Source organism: Podarcis tiliguerta (genome assembly GCF_965153285.1).
Source record: "Podarcis tiliguerta genome assembly, chromosome: 12".
NCBI lineage: Eukaryota > Metazoa > Chordata > Lepidosauria > Squamata > Lacertidae > Podarcis > Podarcis tiliguerta.
In genome coordinates, this window is record NC_139545.1 from 15,972,516 (window position 1) to 15,995,207 (window position 22,692).

General features: G+C 45.1%; 1 protein-coding gene across 1 annotated transcript in view; it reads right to left on the reverse strand.

The window, feature by feature from the left end:
* Positions 1 to 22,692, reverse strand: part of LOC310660470 (uncharacterized protein) — a 129,345-nt gene that overhangs the window by 101,868 nt on the left and 4,785 nt on the right. The window lies entirely within an intron of this gene.

A 22,692-nucleotide genomic window follows, 5' to 3' on the forward strand; every position in this document is an offset into this window, starting at 1 on the left:
AGGAGGGAGAAAGGTTGTTTTCTGCTGCTCCAGAGAAGCGGACACGGAGCAATGGATCCAAACTACAAGAAAGAAGATTCCACCTAAACATTAGGAAGAACTTCCTGACAGTAAGAGCTGTTCGACAGTGGAATTTGCTGCCAAGGAGTGTGGTGGAGTCTCCTTCTTTGGAGGTCTTTAAGCAGAGGCTTGACAACCATATGTCAGGAGTGCTCTGATGGTGTTTCCTGCTTGGCAGGGGGTTGGACTCGATGGCCCTTGTGGTCTCTTCCAACTCTATGATTCTATGAAATACAATGCTGTTTTTCTAGAAAAAGAGGTGCCGGAATTCATCATAAATGCCTCCTTTGTTCTCTTATGGTGCATACTTGAGAGGTGTCAGAACTGAGTTCCAGCAAAGCCCTGCTTTTAAAAATCCTAGGTTTAATAAACGGTGTGTACACGGCATAAACACTGTCAAAAAGAAGCTGCAGCCAAGTAGAGTTCCCTGGCAACATTCATTCTGGTCTACATATGCAGCAGAATGAAAAGGTAGCGAGGCAGGGTTGGACCGGCCCTATCATTAGGCAGAGTGGGGTGGCTGCTTTAAGCAGCAGATGATGGGGGGCAGGGGAGCAGTAGCAAGGCGCTGAGCAATAGGGCTTTGTGTGCCATGTCGCCAGCCCTCTGCCTCTGCTGCAGTAGAAGTTGCTGTCCCCTTGCCAGCACTGAAGTAAGATTCAACGGCATGTCCGCTCAGTTTCTCTTGATGGATAAGGGAGTGAATTGCCATCTTATTCCACACCTCGGGCAGCAAACTGTTTGGGGCCAGTCCAGAACGAGGTGGCAGAGAAGAAATGCAAAGTGATAGAATGGACTGCTCCATTTTTATTTTTATTTTGCTGGTGGGTATGCCTTTCTGAGGGACACGGGTGGCGCTGTGGTGTAAACCTTTACCTTTATGCCTTTTTGAATGCTGCTTCCTGTGTAAAACAACACATGGTGTGAACTGGACTAAAATAAAAAAGGTAAAGGTAAAGGACCCCTGGACGGTTAACTCCAGTTGAATTCAACTATGGGGTACAGCGTTCATCTCCGCTTTCAGGCCAAGGGAGCCGGCGCTTGTCTGCAGACAGCTTTTCCAGGTCATGTGGTCAACATGACTAAACCGCATCTGGCGCAATGGAACACCGTGACGGAAGCCAGAGCACACGGAAACCCCATTTACCTTCCCGCCGCAGTGGTACCTATTTATCTACTTGCTCTGGTGTGCTTTCAAATGGCTAGGTTGGCAGAAGCTGGGAGAAAGCAACAAGAGCTCACCCTGTCACGCAGATCTGAACTGCCAACCTTGTGATCGGCAAGCCCAAGAAGCTCAGTAGTTTAGACCACAGCGCCACCTGCGTCCACACTGGACTAGAACCTCTCTCCTGGTATGTGTGCAGAGCTGTTCCTAGGGGTTGGTGAAGCTGGCTTCTGCTGGGGGTGCAGGCCCAGTGTGTGTGTGCAAAAATCACCTATTAAACTATGGAGTGTATGACACATATGTGTGGCAATTCGCTGTTGCAGCAAGATTGAATGCAGGAGAAGCTTTGCTTCCTTCTTGCACCACGGCACAAAGGTGTGTGGTTTTTTTGGCCCTTCCTCCTCGCCTTGCCTTCATACATGCTTTGTGTACTTGAGGTGTGTTAAATCTAGTCATTTCTAATGTGGCTACTGTGGCGGGTGGCTTCCAACCGAATATTAAAAACAATACAGCATCAGACATTAAAAACTTCCCTAAACAGGGCCACCTTCAGTTGTCTTTTAAAAGTAAAATAGTTGTTTATTGCCTTGAAATCTGCTGGGAGGGCGTTCCACAGGGCAGGCGCCACTACCGAGAAGGCCCTCTGCCTGGTACCCTGTAACCTCACTTCTCGCAGCAAGGGAACCGCCAGAAGGTGCTCAGCACTGAACCTCAGTGTCCAGGCTGAACAATGGGGGTAAAGTGCTCCCCCCCCCGGGGTGGGGTGGCAAAACAGCTCCTTCCCAAGGGTGCAGGACATGCTAGGTACACCTTTCTCTCTGTTTGTGTACTGCCTGCATGCAGTTTCAACATCGAGTAGCATTTAAAAATAGCACCCCAACAAATAGCAGACCTACATTTTGGGACCCTGAAGGTCAAACCGTCATGGGGGGCCCTTCGCAACCAGCAACAAGGTCTGGGTAACCACTATTGCCTTATTCAATGGGGTTGTTCCATGGCAACCTTGACAACATCTGACTCTCAATATAATATTAATCCATTTGAGTACAGTGGTACCTTGGGTTACATACGCTTCAGGTTACATACGCTTCAGGTTACATACGCTTCAGGTTACAGACTCCGCTAACCCAGAAATATTGCTTCAGGTTAAGAACTTTGCTTCAGGATGAGAACAGAAATCGTACTCCAGCGGCGCAGCAGCAGCGGGAGGCCCCATTAGCTAAAGTGGTGCTTCAGGTTAAGAACAGTTTCAGGTTAAGAACGGACCTCCGGAATGAATTAAGTACTTAACCCGAGGTACCACTGTAGTGAGACTCAAATTGGGTCTACTAGACCCCCAATTTTTTAGCAATGGGGACTAAATTTGCTTCTGGGTCCCTTCCAGGATTAGGGGCCCTGAAGCTTAAGCTTCATTCGTTTCATAGTAAATCCTCTGTACTCTGTAGGAGTACAGTCCTTTTGCACCTCAGGACCCCACCAGCTCATTTTGCTGCATGCGTAGGTCACTTACTTGTATAATATACCTAATTGCTGCATTCACACTTCCCATTTTGAGGTGCAGGCCAAGGTGTTTTGTTTACACTGACAGTGCACCTTTTAAAAAGTAATGTTCAAAGTGATTCTCTGAGAAGGCTGTAAAGGCAACCTTATCTATTGTAAAGGTCATGGGTGCTGTGAGCCCTGCATGTAATTCCCCTGCCCGCCCCCCCCCCCAGGAAAAAAAATCCCACACCAATTAAACTACTGCTTTGGTGCTTAGAATCCAGTACTCATTTATACTCTTCAAGGTTGCAATATTAGGGTTTGTACAGGACTCCAAACAAATTAGCAAGGGCCAAGGTGGAAGACGACGAGCGCTTGGCTGGTAGGAACTTCTACTGTCAGAGGCAGTCTGAATACCATTTGCTGGAAATGACAGGAGGGGAGAGCAATGTTGCTGAAGCAATCTTCCCTCGCACAGCAGGACAATGAACTGCTGCGAAATAGTATCTGCATTCGGCTGCACATTCAGATGCCTTCCCAGATGCATATGTGCTACATCATGTGCGCTGGGGTGTGGACTGGATCCTAAATCTGCCACATTGCAAACAAGTTTGTGCCCTTTTGACCAGTGGCGTAGCGTGGGGGGTGCAGGGGGGGCCGGCCGCACCGGGCGCAACATCTGGGGGTTAGGGTTAGGGGGCGCAAATCCACGGGTTAGGGGGTGCAAATTACTTGCCTTGCCCCGGGTGCTGACAACCCACGCTATGCCACTGCTTTTGACAAAAGGTGCAAGAGAGAGAAGACCTGAAATACAGGACAAATCTGTATCAATACAGGACGTAGCATTTTGCCTAGAAATACGGGACAATCCTGTATTATAAAGGAGACAGGTGCCAACCCTCCTCTTGGGCCACCTGAAGCAAGCTCAGAGCCAGGAATTTGGAGTCAGGCCCAAAGAACAATCCAAATGGAGGCAAAATGCAGAACCGGCAGAACAAGACTAGAGTCACAACCATAGAATGAAACCAGAAACAAAGAGACAGGCAGGAGCTCAGGTTGTTGTTCAAGCAAAGAACAAGGATAGGAAGCCCTCTTGTACTCCTTCCTGCTCAAGAGGAGAAGAGCTAGCCTGGGCAAAGTCAATCTGGAAAGTCCTTGCCTGTGAAACTATAGTGACATTGATTGTCACATTGGGCAGTGGTTTGCAGTTCCGGACACTTCTCTGAGAATGTGCACCACTGTAACTCACCACATGGGGCAGTGGTCAGCAGATCTTGGGGGGGGGGGGGCGGGAACCTGCCAGATATACTCCTTCCTAATTAAAAGAGTGATTGGTACCAAGCTTGGATCTCATTTCTGCAGAATCTTGCTGGAGAGCTCTTTTCTGACAAGCAGTGGTTGTCAGCCAATGGTAGGGTATTTTGGTGTGGTTTTTTTAAGCCAACTATATTTCCATCTTAATAGCAATTACTTTTAATTCAAGGAGACAGACAAGCAGGACTAGGCTGAATGCCTTGCTGAATTCTAAAGCTGAATCCAACTGCATTTTCTCTGTCTAGTAAATTAAATTTTAGCAGAGAAGGTTAGTCTGGCAAGGCTTGGCTTGCGATGCTAGAAACCAAGACATTTGTTCTTGTTCCCCACATACGGGCACACAGCATTCCTGTCTAGTTTCACGGCTGGCAATTAAAGCTACTCTTCAGCTGCAGAAATGGATAACATGAGTGAAATAATAGAGCTGGTAATTTGATTCTTCATCAGTCTTACTGGAAAACCTTTTTGGTCATTTACTCCCTTAGCAGTCATCTGCTGGTGAAAATTGCTGTGGTCATGGGGGGGGGAGGGCTCCCATTAATAGTGTGATATTATAGCTGCTAATGTCAAAAGCATGGCTCTGTATGAAGTAAGAAGGCTGATTTTGATCCTAATTGGAATAAGATGGGAAAGGAAATTAAGAGATCACCAGTGAAAATATCAACCGAGGACAACCCAGAATTCCTTTGTAGTGGAAATTGGTTATCCCAGCCACATGAGACAGGTCTGAGTTACAGCTGGTCTTTTTTTAATGGTTTTTAAAAACGGGGATCAGATATTGCTGCTTCCTCCCAGAATCCTCGCTGTAACCTGATACCTGCAAACATCTAGCAGCATTGCCTTTGCTTTGCAGTCTCCCAACTTGAGTTCAAATGCAGACTCTGTGACTCCAGCCTGGCTGTTGTGCTTTCCCCACACTCCCCTCACTCGCTGCTTTGTACAACATCCCAGCCTCGTGAAGAGTTGGGAATATAGGAATCTTCCTTAGTCATTCCATTGGTTCATCTAGTTCAATATTGTCAACACTGACTGGCAGCATCTCTCTGCCAGGGTTTCAGGCAAGAGTCTTTCCCAGCCTACCTGGGGACACCAGGAATTAAACCTAGGACCTTTTGCATGCAAACCGGGTGCTTTACCACTGAGCTATGGTCCTTCCCAGGTAGTGGCTTTGTTTGAGGCCACCTAGTGAGTTCATTACAGAAGCTGGAGTATTAAATTCACTTAGCTGGGAGTAAGCCCCAATGAACTCAATGGGATTTGTTTCTGAGTAGACATGTTTGGGATAGTCCTTGCCAGTGGGATTTGAATCATATTTCCCAGGCAGCCTTCTGCTACGGTCTATGGACTAATACAACAAATGCTACTCTATTCAATCCATCCCATGCATGCAGCCTTATTCGATCTAACCTAGCTATACAGTGGTACCTCAGGTTACATACGCTTCAGGTTACAGCCTCTGTTAACCCAGAAATAGTACCTTGGGTTAAGAACTTTGCTTCAGGATGAGAACAGAAATCGTGCTCCGGCAGCGCGGCAGCAGCAGGAGGCCCCATTAGCTAAAGTGGTGCTTCAGGTTAAGAACAGTTTCAGGTTAAGAACAGCCCTCCAGAACGAATTAAGTACTTAACCCGAGGTACCACTGTACTCAGAAGCAAGCTCCACTGAATGAGATTTTCTTCCACCTCGCACTGCACCCTTAGCTCTGCAAATTGAGGACCCTGGAACAGGACACTGATGGCACCCAAGAACATCAGTATTCAGAAAGGCGTTGCATCAAAGCACACCAGAATTCCCCTGCCTCTTTTCCTATGAGTGGTGTGGACTTTTCTCACAATCTCTCTTTCAGCGCCACATACTTCCCTCCTCTCTTCCATTCTTTTTCTCTTCAAATGATTTGGTGGCTCCTGTCCATCATAGAATTGTAGAGTTGGAAGGGTTCAACCCCCTGCAATGCTGGAATCTCAGCTGAAGCATCCATGACAGAAGGCCACCCAACATCTGCTTTAAAACTCCCAAGGAAGGAAAAGTCCGCAATCTCCCAAGGGAGATTTGGGCTGTTCCACTGTCCAACAGCTTTTACTGCCCACACAGTTCTTCATGATGTTTTGTCGGAATCTCCTATCTTGCAACTTGACTGTGTTGGTTGGAGTCCTACCTTCCAGAGCAGGAGAAAACAAGCTTGCTCCATCTCCGAAGTGACGGCCCTTGCCATATTTGAAGTTGGCTGTCGTATCTCCTCTCAAGTCACATAGCCTGAAAACAGCTCAAATATCCCTATCACGATCTGACTGCATTGCTAATAAAAAGCGGAGGTGGGGTGGAGGAACTCCTCTGTCTAAGCCGAGGAGGTGCAAATTGGGCGTTTGAACATCAAAAGGGCTTGACTTGAAAGCGGCAAGTGGTAGTAAAAAGTTTTCGGGGAGGGGGGTGCGGAGGAGTCCTACCCCCTTCATCCGGACAGATCCGGAGAGCAGAGACTTGGAGGGTCTGTTTTGATGAGGATTCTTTTACAGGACTCATGTCCCCAACGCACTTCAACCGCCTGCGACTGGGCTGGTCTGGCGTTTTGGTGACGCTTCTCCATGCGCCTTTCGAGGGCTGCCTGGGCGTGGCTTTAGCCCAAGGCAAGCAGGCGCGGCGCGAGGTTTACTAGCGCTTCAACGATAATAAAAAAAGTAACACAATAGCATCCTACTGCAGAACGTTTGCTCTGAAAGAAGGCGGGGGGGGGGGGGAATGCAACACTTTGCATTGCCTGCTGGAAACGATCCTTTAAAAAAAGCGCATTTAAGCAATCGGCACCAGCAGAACAAGGCATGGGTTCGGTGTAGAATGAAGCAAAATACTTGCCTGCACACTGTTTGCGTTTAAAATTAATAGACCAAACTGTGTACCTGCTATAAAACAAAACAAAGCAGAGGAAAGGGTTGTGTAGCAGACTTCGCAGGTCATTCACTGCGTGTATCGGATTGCAAACCCTCGGTAGTCTTATTTTTTTCAATGACTGGCATTTTGAGACTGGATGGTTTGTTTTAAAGATTTGTTGCCATCAGATCTGATGGCTTATAACCGCCCCCATTTAAGCAACGCGACGTTTTCTCGCTGCTTTGAACAGAATCGTTTCATTTTTCTTAAAAACAAACTAACTAAAGCACCCTGAATATATAACACGTAAGGTGAAGGTGCGGTTCAAAGTGAGTCTGGGCGTTTTCCGGGAGGGGAAATTTTTTTTAAGCGTTATTACTGGTACAGTATTATTAACTAAAGGATTCTCTCCTTTCACAAAGGTGGGGAAATAGGCTTGTGCCCATCTCTGCACGAACGGGTTATAAAGTGATTGATTGATCGGGCGATACTGTACTAGGTATTGCCACACATACTTTTCTTTGCAAATACACTCCCGCGCGTTCATTTCTCGCCAGCTGGCCCTTCCAGGATCCAACCCAATCAGATCACATCAATATATTCCTGAGTCAGCATGTTGTGGATCCCCTTGGACCTCTGCCGGTCTTGTTTTCGAACTTTATGTGGAAAGCGGGGGAATTTGCAGCCCCAATTTATCCAAGTAGTACGGTCAAACCCAATCTCTGCTGTCATTCAAAGAGACCAGAACGAAGCTAGAACGTGATGTCTTCATTGATCAGAAACACTTCGCTCTGAGTATTTGTTTTCAGTCCAATGCTGTCGAAACGATCTACAATTTTCAGATATCTGGGTCGTTTTGGGATTTACCACTAGCTACAGTGTTGGGTTATGTCCCTGCACGTATTTATTTTTAATCTTACATCAGTTCACCCAAACAAAGGCTTCTCATATGTTGGCTATCTGTACTATTTCTATGCGTTCCTTTTTATTAATCAAGATAAAAATATTTTGATTTTTACTTATGTAGCGCGAAGGTTAAGTTGCTATTATTAAAAACAATTGTTCCGAAATATACTGACGGTCAATAGTCTCGAATTCGCTAGTTTTCTAAAAGTCTCTTTAATAGCTGCTGAGGTTTCGGAATTTCTCTAAAAGTCCCCTTTATTGATTCGTCGGTCAGTGTTTACTTCTGATTAGGAACTGGCCTCAATCACTAATAATGTTGACTCGTCATCACGTATTGATTTCATTTAAAACGGAAGTAAGTCCAGCCATACTCTAAACTCCTATTTTCCATCAGTATATTCTAACGGAATCTTGAAAACACCAACGTGTTTTTTTGAAACAAGATCTCACCGCGTTCATTGTATGTCTGTGTAGTTGTTTTAGATAGGTAGGTAGATATAGATATAATTATATTATACAATAAAATGGCAAGTGCCTTTCCTCGTTTTTTTGAGCACGGATGGACGGACGTACAAAAATACAGGATCATCCGCCTAAATGCAGCGGGAAGTTCTCCTGCGCAAGCCCCCACCCCACTGAAATAAACGGCGGCGCTCTTGCACAATTCCCCTTGGTTTAAAAGACTCAGGACTGCCCGCTGGTTTCTCCTCCTACGTGTGCGGCTCATGTTCTCGCTTGCTTGGCCTTTTCCACTCAGTAAAAAAAGTCCCACGAGGATCATGGGCCGCGCCTCCCAGATCGCGCAGAAACTTTTCTCGCAATTGTGTGCTTGATGGCGGCTCCATTTTGCGGAAGCAGAAAGAGATACGTCCCCCATAAATATCTAGGCAGCAGGGGCAAAAAGTCATTACACCCGCTGCTATATGTTCAGCATGAAAAAAAGACTGTTGTTATTTGCTTAAGCAATTAAATATCGATCGCCCCACCCCCAAGTACTAATATAATCATCCAATCCGGGGTGCTTTTAATTGGTCTGAAGAAGAGCTTTACCGGCCATTGACATGCTGGTCCCATTAAAAGCGAACAAGAAGAACATATTGATAAAAGCATTAATATACAAGTCATGGTATTTATACATTGGCGCAAATGGAGGACGTGCGACTGATACACCGGGTATTAAAATTCAGCGTCAGGAGACGTGTTTTTGCAGCGTCCAATTTCTTTTCCACGAGGAAGACAAAGAGGGGGGACGCAGGTTTAATGCCATATAGGGCTCAGAGGCTGCATTTTCTTCAGATAGGAAAAGCAATTATCTTTACGGATGATTAATAGTCAAGCGCGCACCCGTCCCACCCCGCACCCCAGCATGCGCGCTCCAAGTCAGGCGTTCACCGTATCCCTCCTTGCACCGCCAGCTCCAATTGTTTTAACGTGACCTTTATAACCGTGCGCCTTCGTCGCGCGGCGCCAGCGTGCGCCCACTTAGGCCTTCCGCGCTCCAGAGGGGAGAGCGACGAGTCTCCTATCAGGTCCGTCGATCTGTGCCTGCCTTTTCTCTCTCTCCACCCCCCCACCACCACCCGCAGGTTGGCTGGGGGGCCAGCTCAGCTGCAAACCCAGCGGAAGGGTTTTGCAAAGGATATGCCGGATGGAGACACACTCTGCAACCTCTCCAGCGGAGGCCGCGCGCGCCGGACCGGAGAAGGGGGGGGGAGGGAGGGATAATCTAATAAACGGAAAGGCCGCAGGGCAAGAGGAGCAATGACAGATCTTGGCCATTTGTTTCACACTTCCTCCTCGCTCGATTGACCATCCTGGGCAGTTTGAAAACGACGCCGGCAGACGCACGCATGCATACACCCACCCACAGAAAGAAGCCTTGTCGCAGGCACACCGCCACGTGGGCGCCTCCGGGCCTCCACCCGGCAGGCCCAGCTTGTCTCGGGGTCGGCTGAAAAGATGCCACCCGAACTGCCCTCCGCCTCCTTTGCATTTGATTTCTATGTCTGCTGCTGCTGCATCACCATCGTAGTCGCTAGCAGGGCCTTCGGCAAACTGTAGATAAGACGGGACCACGTGGCATTTCAACTGCAACGTTTTCAGAATGATAATTCCAAGTTGCAATCCTAAGTAACAGCTGGAATCCCATGGAACTCAACAGGGCTTTCTTCTGCGTAGGCTAGGCAGGTAGAGGATTGCACTGTGCGCTTATGCACACTTTCCTGGGATAAGCCTCCCTGAACATAGTTAAACGTGCATGGTATCCAGCCATTATTTGGCAGCCTGCTTTCTCCACATTCTAGAACCCACATTTTGTTATGTGAATGGGGCCACGATGCCTAAAGGCAAGGTTCTGAATCACGGTGCAGTGCCTGGTGTTAAAACCAGTAAAAAAAAAAAAAACCTAGTGGACCCTGCCTAGCTTTGCAAATGTACACCTGGTTTCTTTTACCAGTATCCACATATGCGTTACGTTGTGTGGGATCAGAATGAATATTGTGTTATCATCATCATGCTTGCCACAGGGAACAATCTGAGCTGGGTCAAAGCCCCAGAGCCCATTTGCAATGGCCTTGGCCCAGCCCTGGAGCATGTGATGGAATAATGAAAAGTGGATGAGTATGTGCAGAGTGCATTACCATCACTGCTGATTGTTGTCACCGTTGGCCTCACCCAGGTCTCACAATTGACAGCTTGTACACCAAGCCTTCGGAGTTTTATTACCACACACATTAAAGGCCAGAGGCTCAACCTTCCAAGCAGAAAAGCACTCTCTGCTTATGAGTAATCTTATTTAAAATACCAAAATGGAAAAGAAATTAATTTCCCCATACATAAAGGATAGGGCTTGGTGAGTAGAGAGATCAGAGATCTCAAAAATGACAGCCATCTACTAGATGCCAGTAACAGCACCCGCTAGAGTTGCATTGTTCTTTATAATTGTGTAGGAAATCTATTGCCTCCCAAACTGCAATGATAAACCTGTTTATTTATCTTCGGGTGAGGGATTATTAGAGTCACATTCTCTCAACTGAAATCAAGACAGAAAAACATCCTGGCCAATAAAGTACCTATGGTGTGAACATGACTTCTGACCATCATTTCTGAATTTGCCTTTTGTACTCCAAGGTGAGGGAGGAAACAGCAGAACCTTGTGTATGGGGTTTGGCATACTGGAAAGATGAAAGAAGGCAGCATATGGATTTGCAGAAATAATTATCACTTTTGTACTCCTTAGGACCTCTTGCTGTGCAAGCACAGGAAATAAGAGCAAATTATACTAACGATTTTTAAATGCAATTTTCAACTCCAGCCACTGCCAGTGGTTTGATAGCTCTGCTGCTTCTGGCACAACCGCTGCAACGAAACCAATCTAATGCGCAATGCTGGGAAATGGATGTTTCCCAGTCGCTGGTTCGTCTTCGCTGCGACCAAGGAGGGCAGCACAGCGCGCTCGGAAAGCACATTTCTCCCATCAAGTGGAGATATGCAATCCCGACCTACGCGCGCCTACTCGGAAGCAAGACCCCGTTCAATTCAACGAGGCTTACTCCTAAGTAAGCGTGTACATTACGAACTTCGCAGTCTCCCGATTAGAACTGCGATTTAAACATATCAAATATGTTTTTTGGGGGAGCTGGTTTTTAAAGCATCGGGACCACGCCCACTTCCATGCAGCCGACAAGTGGCTCAAGTAGGAAGGAACACACGCACCCCCGCAACTGCTGTCAAAACCGGCTTCCCCCCCTCCCGCCTACGTGGTTTAGCTTTCCAGGCCACCCATTTGGGCAAATCGCATAAAAATTAATGATGATATTTTAAAAATCAAAACCCTGGTAGACGGGCGTGGGGAGAGTCTGCAACGTCTTGCAATATGTTCAACGGAAAGGGAGGAGGGGAGGGAACCTGACACGCGTCTCGGGTAGCCTTCCCCGGCACGCGCGCGTCATGCGGTCCTCCCACCCCACCCCATTTTTTTTATTTTAATAATATATATATAGAAAATCTGGGCCTTTCTCCCTGACGGAGACGCCGCCGTTTGCCCGCAGAGAGGGAGAGCTGTGCAGCCAGCAAGGATCGCCACCCGTCTTCCAATGGCATCCGAATCCCAGGCTCTGCCCACCCCCCACCCCGCCTCCCCCACCATGCGCGAAAGGATATATATATATACGGGAAAGGCGAGAGGCGGCCGATCAATGGAAGGAGCCGGAATCCACGCAAATCGCCTGGGAGAGGCAGCCAAGCGGGCAGAGGCGCAGTCACGTGCAGCTGCTGCCACCGCCGCCGCCGCCCTCCCCGTTCTGGAATGCTAATAAACCCTGGGAGTTCCAATGCCGAACGCGGCGGAGCTGAGTGTTCTTTTTCCTCCTCCTCCCGCCCCCCCACGTCGGGGGAACCACCCGGCACTGCAGTGTAGGGCGCAGTGCTGTTGTCACCTGATCGCCAGGCGCGCCGCCCCTCGCTCCCCCCCCCCATAAGTAAGGAGGGAATGGTAGTGTCTGGTATGTGACACCGCAGCCCCTCCCTTGCGCGATCTGTGGCCGCTAAGCCTCAGAAGCTGCGGGCGCCGGCGGCGGAGAGAGGGAGTCCCGGTAGCTGTGCAGCCACCGCCTTCATGAACAGGTGAGTCGGTCCAGCGGCAGCTTCGCTTGGTGCTGCGAGGGGAGACAGACCTCGGCTTGCCTTCTCCGAGGCGGGCAGGTGGAAGATGCTGCTGTGCTGGGTGCACTGCCCTGGCCCATATCTTGCAGGGCTTTCCCGTTGGTTTCAGAGCTTGGTTTTTGCGGAGGGTGGCGCAGGGCTCCTGAAACGAGCGTGGCTTTGGGGAACGGGGTGCTTGGCTCAAAGGATATATGGGAAGATAAAAGATGGGATATTGCGCTGCTGAACATCATCCTACAGAAGCCACGAGATCTTTAGATTATTATTATTTTAAACAAAAAAATTTTTTTTTGTTTTTTAAAAGATAGACCTTTGTTTGCTAAATGTCACAGGAAAGCAAATGTGAGTGGCTTGGTTGTAGAACTTTATTGTCACACGATATTTAAAAATGGAGAGGGATAGTTCATGCGCTCTAACCACATGAAACAAAAACATTTATGTACATGAATATGGGTTCTCCCCCTTGCCTGCCTGGTGTGTAGCACATGCATTTTAGGATTACTTGATGTTTTTTAAAGAATCATATTTGGTTTTTTATTAACATATTGATCTCTGTGTTTAGGAAATGGAAGGAGGAAATATCCCCCTTTTAATGAGGCCAGATATGGGCAATTGGGTTTTTCATATGGTACAGAACTGTGTGTGTCAAAGAAAATGAGAAATACAGATGGAACCGAAAAAGGAGAGCTTTCAAATGCAGGGTGGGGGTGGAATTAGGCAGTTGAGATGAATTATGACTAAGGAGGCACCAGGGAGTACTAACCATGCAATCCAATATGTATCTATTCAAAATATATCCCTCTGAGCTCAATGGGGCTTGTTTCCTAGCTTGAGGCTACAGCCCTAGTCTTGTTATTTGGGAATAGCCCCCATTGAATTCAGTGGAATTTACATTGAGTAGATTTGTATTGGATTGTGCTGAAAGTTATAGATTTAAAAAGACCAGGTCACATCAGAATGCTTACTTTATGGCTAAGGAAACTCTTATTAAGGGTTGACAGTTTGGTTATTAATATGTTTGGAAAGCCACATCTGCCAGCGGAATGGGTGAAAATCCAGGGATGTGCAAGAATGGGTGTGTCAGCGAGACTTTTTGCCAATATTGTATATCGTGATTGCTCTGTCTGGACTGCACAATTGCTGGTTCCACAATGAAGCTAGAGATAGCCAAAGACTGTACTTTTTGCCAGCAAAATTGGCAGCTGTGGAACAAACCAGTATGTCGAGGTAACGCCCAGTGAATGTGTCCTTCTCAGAGATTCAAGTTTGTCCTTGGTTAAGCAAAAACATTTCCTTTCATCAAGTTACTTCTCCCCCTCCCTGCCACTAATGATGAAAATGGATACCCTGTGGAAACTTGGAGAAGGAGTGGCGCAGAATGACCCCTAAATTCTGTTCAGCTGTGTAGAAAACCACACTAAAGCCATAGAATGGTGACATTTTTGTACGTGTATTTATGATGGTGGGCACTGTAGAAAAAAATACAGAGTAGAAGAAACTTAAAAGGCTTGAGCTTACTTTGACAATGATCACTGGGTAGCAAAGAGACATTCATTAACCGGGTTCTGATTTGTAGGATATGTTACTAAAAGAGGAATCACTTATGCTTAATTCTTAGCGGAGTTAAGGTAAGCTATTTGAATGGTGTGCAATGTTTGGGGCGGAGGAAGGAGATTATTCAGAGGCTAGTAAAACTGAGAATTCTGTTGATCGCAGTGGGAACTACAGTTACATGTTCCTGTAATATTATCAAAATCTAGGCATGGATGGAGAACTGAATGAGACAGAGATTCAGATAAGCTAATGCGTGTGGGCTGAACCTGTAAGGACCATTTGACCAAGTTAATTTTGGAGAGAGTCTATTTCAATGGGTGATACTGATAAAATATCACAGTAGATCTCTCTCTCTCTCTCTCTCTCTCTCTCTCTCTCTCTCTCTCTTTCTCCAGTCCTGCATTGAGATGATAAAACTGAACTTTTATGATGGCCTTGTAACTGGGGACTTGCTTGGGAGCAAGCCTTGCTAAACACAGTGGGTCTAACGCTTTGTAAATGTTTAGGATCAGGCAGTTAAAAACCTAAGCGTCTACATACAATCATAATTATTCCCTGCCACTAGAGCCCGTTTTTAGAATGTGGGGTGTATAGCGGACTCTGGTGCACTGAAAGGAATGGGTACCATTTGGAAAAAACAGGTCTTAGTCAGTTACAGCCTGCATCATGGTTAGCTTTAGCTAGAATTCTCAGCATTTGTCTTTTTTGTTCCTTTGGGGAGGACAGGAAGTTCTCAGAATTCACTTGGCAAAAGCAGAAGCAGAAGCTTTGTTTGTCAGGATTTAATTTTCTACAGGCTCTCAATACTACAGTGTTCTTTAATAATGTAATTTTGGATATAATTCCTTGCAGAGTTTGTGCATTAAAGGGTATTGAATGATAGGCTGTGAATGGAGAGTCCAAAACTGTCAATTTTAAGCGTTGATATAAAACAGAGGAGAAAACATTTGGTTGCGGGGGGAAATCAGCTGCCACCTGAGGGATAATTAGAAGTGTGATGGATACAAGATGCTTGACAACATGTGCATTAAAAGTGCCTTAGGAACGCTGGTGTCAAAATGATTAACTTCTGCCCTGTAATACCTGCCTAAGAATGTTCCAGAACAAAATGGCTCCTCAAATTGTCTCGCAAATATGTGCATAGGATTTCGGACTGGAGCATTCCAGAACACCCACCTTATTGCTAAATGGCCATTCAAGCAGAATAAACAATTAGCTTTTCAAACTGACACAGCAAATCCAAGAACTGAAGTTCTTGGTGCAATTGAATTGTGGCAGTACAGAAACTGAGCTTGTCTCCTATAATTTTATATTAACTAAGCTTTGGCTCGGTGCGGAGAGCATTTGTTAAGAGAAACTAGCCGTGCAAAGCGATGTGAAATCTTGCTAGCTTTTCCGGAGGCCTACAAGAACTGTTAATAATCTGTGCTGATGGGGTTTAAGCTCCCCCTCTAACACTGGGGAAGCAAACACACAAGTTCCAAATTTGGATAGCAAAACAATAATGCCTTTATTAGGACCATCCAAAAATCACAAGGTGGTGGCCAAGCTTTTAAGCGCACTGGGAATCTTCAGTTTAGATGTTAAGCAATAAGATTGAGCAGGGTGGGGAGAGAGATGTTGCTAGGCTTGTTGGAAGCCCAACTCTGCATTCAGCTACCAGCCTTGAGACAAAATGGAGGAGCTGTTTTTTGCAGACTTAATTAAAGTAGATTGTGCCTGGCTCAAAAGACCACTGGTTGCAAGAAGGCATGCTGGGTCAAAGAAACAATGGCCTTTATTCCTTTGAAAATAAAAAGCAACAGTTGTTCAAATCTGCCTTTAAAGCGGGAATTGGCCTGGGCCAATGACCTCCTTGAGTGCTTTTGCTTGGATGGAATGTGCCCTATATCTGCGGCGATGCCTGTTGCTTGGCTGGATGGAAAGATGGGGGCTGAGTAAGTGTAGGAACCTCTGGTTTTTGCAGGGCTTGAACATGTCCTCTCATGCAACGGCAAGAGTTGCATGTGTTGGCCTCTTTCCACTTTAGCCTCTGGCTGTTAGCTCTGCTTGCTGGGGCTGTTGGGAGTTGTAGTTCAGCAACATCTGGAGGGCCAAAGTTTACCCCACACCTGCTCTATAGACACTTGCCTGGTTCCTCTGATGAGTAAAAATTGGAGAGTTGTCAGGGTGCAAGGAACGCATACCGCATGTTGCATTGGTGTGTGAATAGGGCTGCAGTTCTGTGCACAGTTACTCCCAAGGAAGTCCCATTTAACTCAATGGACGTCAAAATGCATAGGGTTGCTCTTCACATGACAAGTATATGCAGTCAGGCATGCTGTCCTTTTTGTTATTGTGGCTTGCTTGCTTTCATGGGCTAGTCAGTGGCTCTTGTGGGCTTATTTGCAAAGCTGGCTTTTTAATCTTTATGGATGATGACTGGCATCCAGATTGCTACTTTTAACTTATGGGTTTAATTTAATTTAATTTTTTAACAGAAGGCTTGCATGTTATATCAGGAACTCCTTTTAAAAAGCAGGTTGCTATGTGCCATTAATATTTGTGTGTGTGTGTGTTGCTTTTTGAGAAATAGGCTCCTTGGGTGCTCACAGCTAGTTGTATTGTCCTTTTGGATTCCAGTTAGGCATATCTCATGGTGGGGGGCATAGCAGCCAACTCCTAGGGTCCGAGGGCCCTTCAGCCACCCCCATAAAATATTTGAGGGGGCCGCCCCCAAAGTTAATGTGCATTGCCATTCAAATGGTGTGCATGTGCCATGCCATGTGATCGATTATGTAGGGTGGGGCTGACCTAGCCCCCTCCCCAATATTTTATTCAAGTTGACATCCCTGGCAGGGTGGATGTCTGAATGAAAAACATGAAAATCTGCTGCACTGTGTTACAGTGAGGGTTGCCAACATGGCACCTGCAGGCACAGGTGTGCCCACTAATACCTGTTTATGCAAGATTACTAGTGATGTTTCTTAGAAGGCTGAGAATGCCCCCCCTTCCCCCATTCATTTATGTTTGGATGCCAGCCTCTCCTCTCTTCCTTTATGGACCTGGCAAGGGTAATCTGTGATCTTTAGAGACTGAGGGATGGTGCTGGCAAGTACTGGATCTGTCGTTTTTCTGTTGTGCAGCCCGTACAACACCAACGCAAGGCTCATTTAACAGGACCCAGTTCAATTCTACTGCATCTCGCTTTTGCCCAGACCACATGGAAAAAATCGCTCTGCTTGTCTGGGGGAAGAAGGGTCAGCTTGGAGGGTTGTTACCCCTGGCACTTTCTCCAAATTCCAAATGTGCCTGCAGGTTATATAAGGTGAGCATATGGAGTTGTGTCTGCAATCCAAATGAACACTCCAGCACCTGTCATGAATCCATGTACAGGATATATATATGATCAGTTTTGCTAAAGTCACAGGCTAGTGTGGGATTAGGATTGCAGCGAGAATGGATGGCCGCATCTACACTGCAACTTCATTCTGGCTTTATGCAAGTTTTAACTGCCATGACTTTCTCTGAAGAAGTTTGAAGAAATCCTGGTGAGCTGCGGACAATTTTATGATGGTGCCTTTCACAAAGCTACCATTCCCAGGGATATTTGAGCTGCTCTTTCCCATCACAGTTTTAAACAGAGAGAGCCATATGTGAGTTGTGTTTGTTCAAATTACATTATGACCCAAGTCCTTCAACTGCCTGATTGGCCTCTGGGGTTTTTTTTGGGGGGGGGGGGTTACATTGATCTGTTTCATTTGTGATATGTAGTTTTGCTCTGCTTTGTCTTGGTTTTTATCTAGTTTTTAGGGGAAATTATTGAAGTGATTTATTTAAAAATGAAAACCACATACAGAGACTTTTTTTATTAAGTGGTATGTAATTTTTGTAAATCACATGCTTTTTCTTACAGGAGTGTAACACTGTTATGGTGGAACTCTTATTCTAGCGTTTAATCGCAAGCAGTGCATAAATGTGTACGCAGTGGTTCACTTTCCCAAAACTAGGCAATTATTGGAATGTCAGACCTGGATCTATAGCTGGGGGGGGAAACAACCCAGGAGAATTTTATTGTCTTTGGGAAATTGTCTTAAGTGCATGTGTTACATTTAATTTAAACTTATTTAGGTTTTCACACCCATTATCTGCTGCTGTTAGCGGTTTTTTCAGTTTGCAGGAGGCAAAGATCAATGGATCTTATTTTAATTACCTTTAATAAAAACAACTCAAAAATTCTTAAGGCTTTTTCCCCCCCCTGTGAGGATGTCACCTGATTAAATAGCAACGATAAGGCCGGTGTGTTTGCGCCGACTACTTGATTTCCCCCTCCCCCTTTTTTTGCGCATGCCTTGTATTTTTAAATTGGAACATACATAGTTGTGTTTCTTCATGTATAGAGTTAGGAAAGGAAATAATCAGTGTCAACATATTCGTCCTTTTCATTGTCCACAACGGTCTGTGTTATATGACTTATAATATTAAGCGGTGTAATAGGATTCATAGCAGACACATCATGCTACCTTCTGATTGTTAAAAATGCCTACTCATGCTGAAAGAAATTAATGCACCTGATGTACTGTGGGAGAAGAGCAACAAAACCTTCACAATGTAACTGCTGTGTTATTTTTAATTTACTTCCAGGCCTTTTTAAAAACTGCTTGAAAATTGTTTAGACGATAGCTAGCTTAGTATTTTCTAATGGTGACTTCCACACCTAGGTTTCTACTCAGAAACAAGCCCTATTAAGTTTGATGGCACTTACCCCGGTACCATTGTGTAGGATCGCTACAGGCATTTGGACTTAATTACTTCTGAGTCGATGTGCACAGGATTGCGCCACAAGACTGTTTAAGATAAATTTATAGTGACATTTATTTTTTTTACCTTGCATGTTGAAAAATGAGAAGCAATGCCCTCTCTTTGCAATTTTGATGCTTTTTATTGGTGTGCACGATTGCGTTACAAGTGGTGTGTGTGTGTGTGTGTGTGTGTGTAGATATGCTAAAAAGCTGCGCACAAATGAAGAATCAGTTGAGAAGCTGTAATGCATTAATGTTACAAAATAGAAAACGGTTATAGGCAGAGCTGGGTGGGGCCCAATGCAGTATTCAGCTCTCTGCCTTTTGTCTGGTAAAATGGCTGAGATGGAAGTTCTTGTCTACAAACCATTATTTTTGCATGACCTTTAAAAGGCAGGGGAAGAAATTTACTGTATCTCTTTGTTGCTGTACACTGTGCTAAGATATCAATGTATTGCCTTGGATTTTGCTGCTTGAGTTCCCCTCTTCAGCATGACTTGTCAAAGCAAAAAATTGAAACTCTGATTCAATGCCTGTTAATCCTGTTACTTCCAACTTCGGAGTTTTGAAGAATTTCATTTGTTAATGGTTTTGTTTGCAGAGATTTTATTTTTCATATGCTGAAAATGAATGAAGCGCATAGCTAACTGGTGTTTTCAAATGGAAATGGGGAATGGCGTATTTATACAGTGGTACCTCGGGTTACATATGCTTCAGGTTACATACACTTCAGGTTACAGACTACGCTAACCCAGAAATATTACCTTGGGTTAAGAACTTTGCTTCAGGATGAGAACAGAAATCGTGCTCCGACGGCATGTCGGCAGCGGGAGGCCCCATTAGCTAAAGTAGTGCTTCAGGTTAAGAACAGTTTCAGGTTAAGAACGGACCTCCAGAACGAATTAAGTACTTAACCCGAGGTACCACTGTATTGGCACTAGGAGATCTGGCTGTGACACAGCCTTACCAGAAAGTTGCAGAAAACTTGAGCTGTCCATTTTAAAAGGTGGACATGTATTTAAGTGTAATGTGCGAATGTCTTCAGAATTAGATATTTTCTATTGCAATATGTATTTGTAAAAGTCTTCTGTGATCTCTTGTGGGAAAGAAAAGGCATTCATTTTCACAGACTTTATATTTGAGATATTCCTCTAAAAAATTCAGTTTTTGTTTAAAGATCTTAATTGGTTCTGCCAGTGTAACAGAAGTTAAATTAACTAGGGGGGGGGGGGAACTGCAATTCCTCAAATACTTTGTGGATTGCCATTTCCCTTTTAATACTGCGGCTTAACAGCTTCATAGAACATAGTGAAAGTTCTTCATTTTAGAAGAGTACCACTATCTACTTAGAGCTCTAAAGGAGAAAGACCCTCTTTTTTCTAATGTTCTGATTTTGTAATCCCAAAAGTCAGCTCACACCACCAAACTACTAATGTGAGCAGATAACAGGTAAAAGGCGAAAGGAACATCTTCAATACAGGGAGAGAAACAAAGAAGGCTTTTTCTACATAACAGCAGAGGCGGTTTTAGGGTAGCACAACTGGTTCGGCCACACTGGGCACCACGCTATAGGGGGCGCCACAACAGTGCTGTGGAAGGGAGCGCGAGAAACACGGGTGGCATATTTTAGCGCTGTGCAGGGCACCACTGAAATTTGAGAGCCCCCAATCCACCACTGATGACAGATTTTAAATGGTCCAGCCAGTCGTATCGCTTGCTAGGGATCCCTGCAAACTGTAGTTCTGTGTGGAAGCCAGGAATATCTTTAGTGTTCTTGACACCCTCGCCAAACTACCATGCCCAGGATTTGTTGAGAGAATCTAAAACAGCTTAACTGGTGTTAAACACATTGCGCTTAACAGCAGGTAACAAACAAAGCCCAGGAGCGCTTCCACTCTCCTGCTGTTTTTGAGTGGGATTCAGTCCCATTCCAGCAAATTCAGGTTGCACAATTAAATTTAATTTGGAGGTCTTGTGCAACAAAAAGCCACTTTCCCTAAACATCAGACCAGCAATGGGAAAGTGTGAGATAACATTTGCTTGGCCAACACCATCAAACCTCCCCACTGACGAAACAGGATGAATGCTCATTAAATAGTCAACATAATCGAACCTCCCTACAAATAAATCAGGATGAGTGCTCAGTGAACAGTGCCCAAAAATGTTTTTTTAAGAAAACAACAATACAAAGACAAGAGGCGCTTTGGGAAGGGCTGATTCTGGTAGAGATGTGACTGGGAAACGGTTAGGTGTTCTTATGCATATTCATGTGTGCAAGCACCCCACTTCTTCCCTTCAGATTAGCCTGTCCCAAGGTGGCTTTTATTGAACGGCAACAACACAATAATAAACATGGTCCTGATATATGAATGCAAATGTAGCTCTTGGAACACTTACTAAATTATACACATGCACCTCGTCAGCTCTGGCCACAAGAGTATGCTTGGAGCTTTCTTACAAATTCAGTTTTGGGTATACACCATAGGGTGCCCAGACTCTGTCCTCTCAATTTTCTCAATTTATTATTTATACCCCGCCCATCTACGTATACCTACGCCAGAAGAGATCTTCCTTGCTCTCTCTCTAATGGCATTTCAGACTGCCATTCAAAAACTACTTAAAGCAAGCCTTTGGGATTAGTTAGGATATGTTTTAGATATAGTCAACCAGATTTTGTGAGGGTTTTTCTTCTGCTGGTTTTATTTTATTGCATTATCTTCCAGGTTGTAAGCTGCTTTGGGCATTGCTATGCAGTGGAAGAGTGGATTGAGAGACAATCAATCAATCAATCCATCAAATGTAGGATTCAGGCTATTAAGCATTTTGGATTGTGCATTAGATTGCCGTGGGAACTCACTGCAGAAGCCAAGACACTGGTATAATGTGCTCCTCATTGGCCCACCCCAAATGGAATTCAGAATGTTGAACTAGCAGAACATTATTGTCAGGATTACGGAATCGCCATGCTTCACAAAACTCATCAGCGTACATTGTGCAACATAATTTGATGTACATGCCTGAGAACAGAGAAAAGCAAGAGTCTGGCTTGTTGATGGCGCACTTTAAAATCTCCTAAAATAGCTGCCCAGAAGAAATGTAGAAATGGCACAGTTGCTTCATCAGGGTCCTCACAATGTTGTTGGACTCTGAGTCCTATCAGCGCCAGCCAGCAAATATTAGGAATGATGGAATTTGTAGTCCAGCGACACCTAAAGGGCCACAGACTTCCCATTCCTGCTCCAGACATTAGAAACCATTTAAAATTATCCGCCAATGCAAAATTTTGCTACTCTGTCTCCTGAGCATTGGAAAATCTGCTTAACCACACCACCAGAGACCTCACCAGGCATTTACACATGCTTTTAAGCCTCTGTTAGCCTTAAGATAACTACAGAAGCATGCTCCATTGTTTGGAGCAATGTGGCCTAGCTCCCTAATTCACCCACCACCCTCTAGTCAAGGGTTAGAAGCTTGCATCTTACAAATATGCGTATGCTGAACTTTTCATGATGCCTAGGTATGTGCCCAGCACATACGTAGCATGGTGCTTTTACAATGAAATTGCAGAATGTGCTGAGCTCTAAATAAGAGTCCATTGTGTTCTTTACACAGTTCTTAAAACGTCCAGAATATGTTTCAGAATCTATAACTATGATAGATAGATAGATAGATAGATAGATAGATGATAGATAGATAGAGATAGTATTTCCCCCTAACATGGACAGATAAAATAAGAACAGATAATGTATTAATGAAACTCTGCTCGTTTAGTTGCTTGAACTTCTTTTCAATACAAATTGCATTTGTGTTTGTCTCACAAAACTTTTTTATTTTAAAAAAAGCTGTATGCGTGTCTGTTTGTTTAAAATGGGTTTTATTTTATTCTTAATATTTATTTTTGTA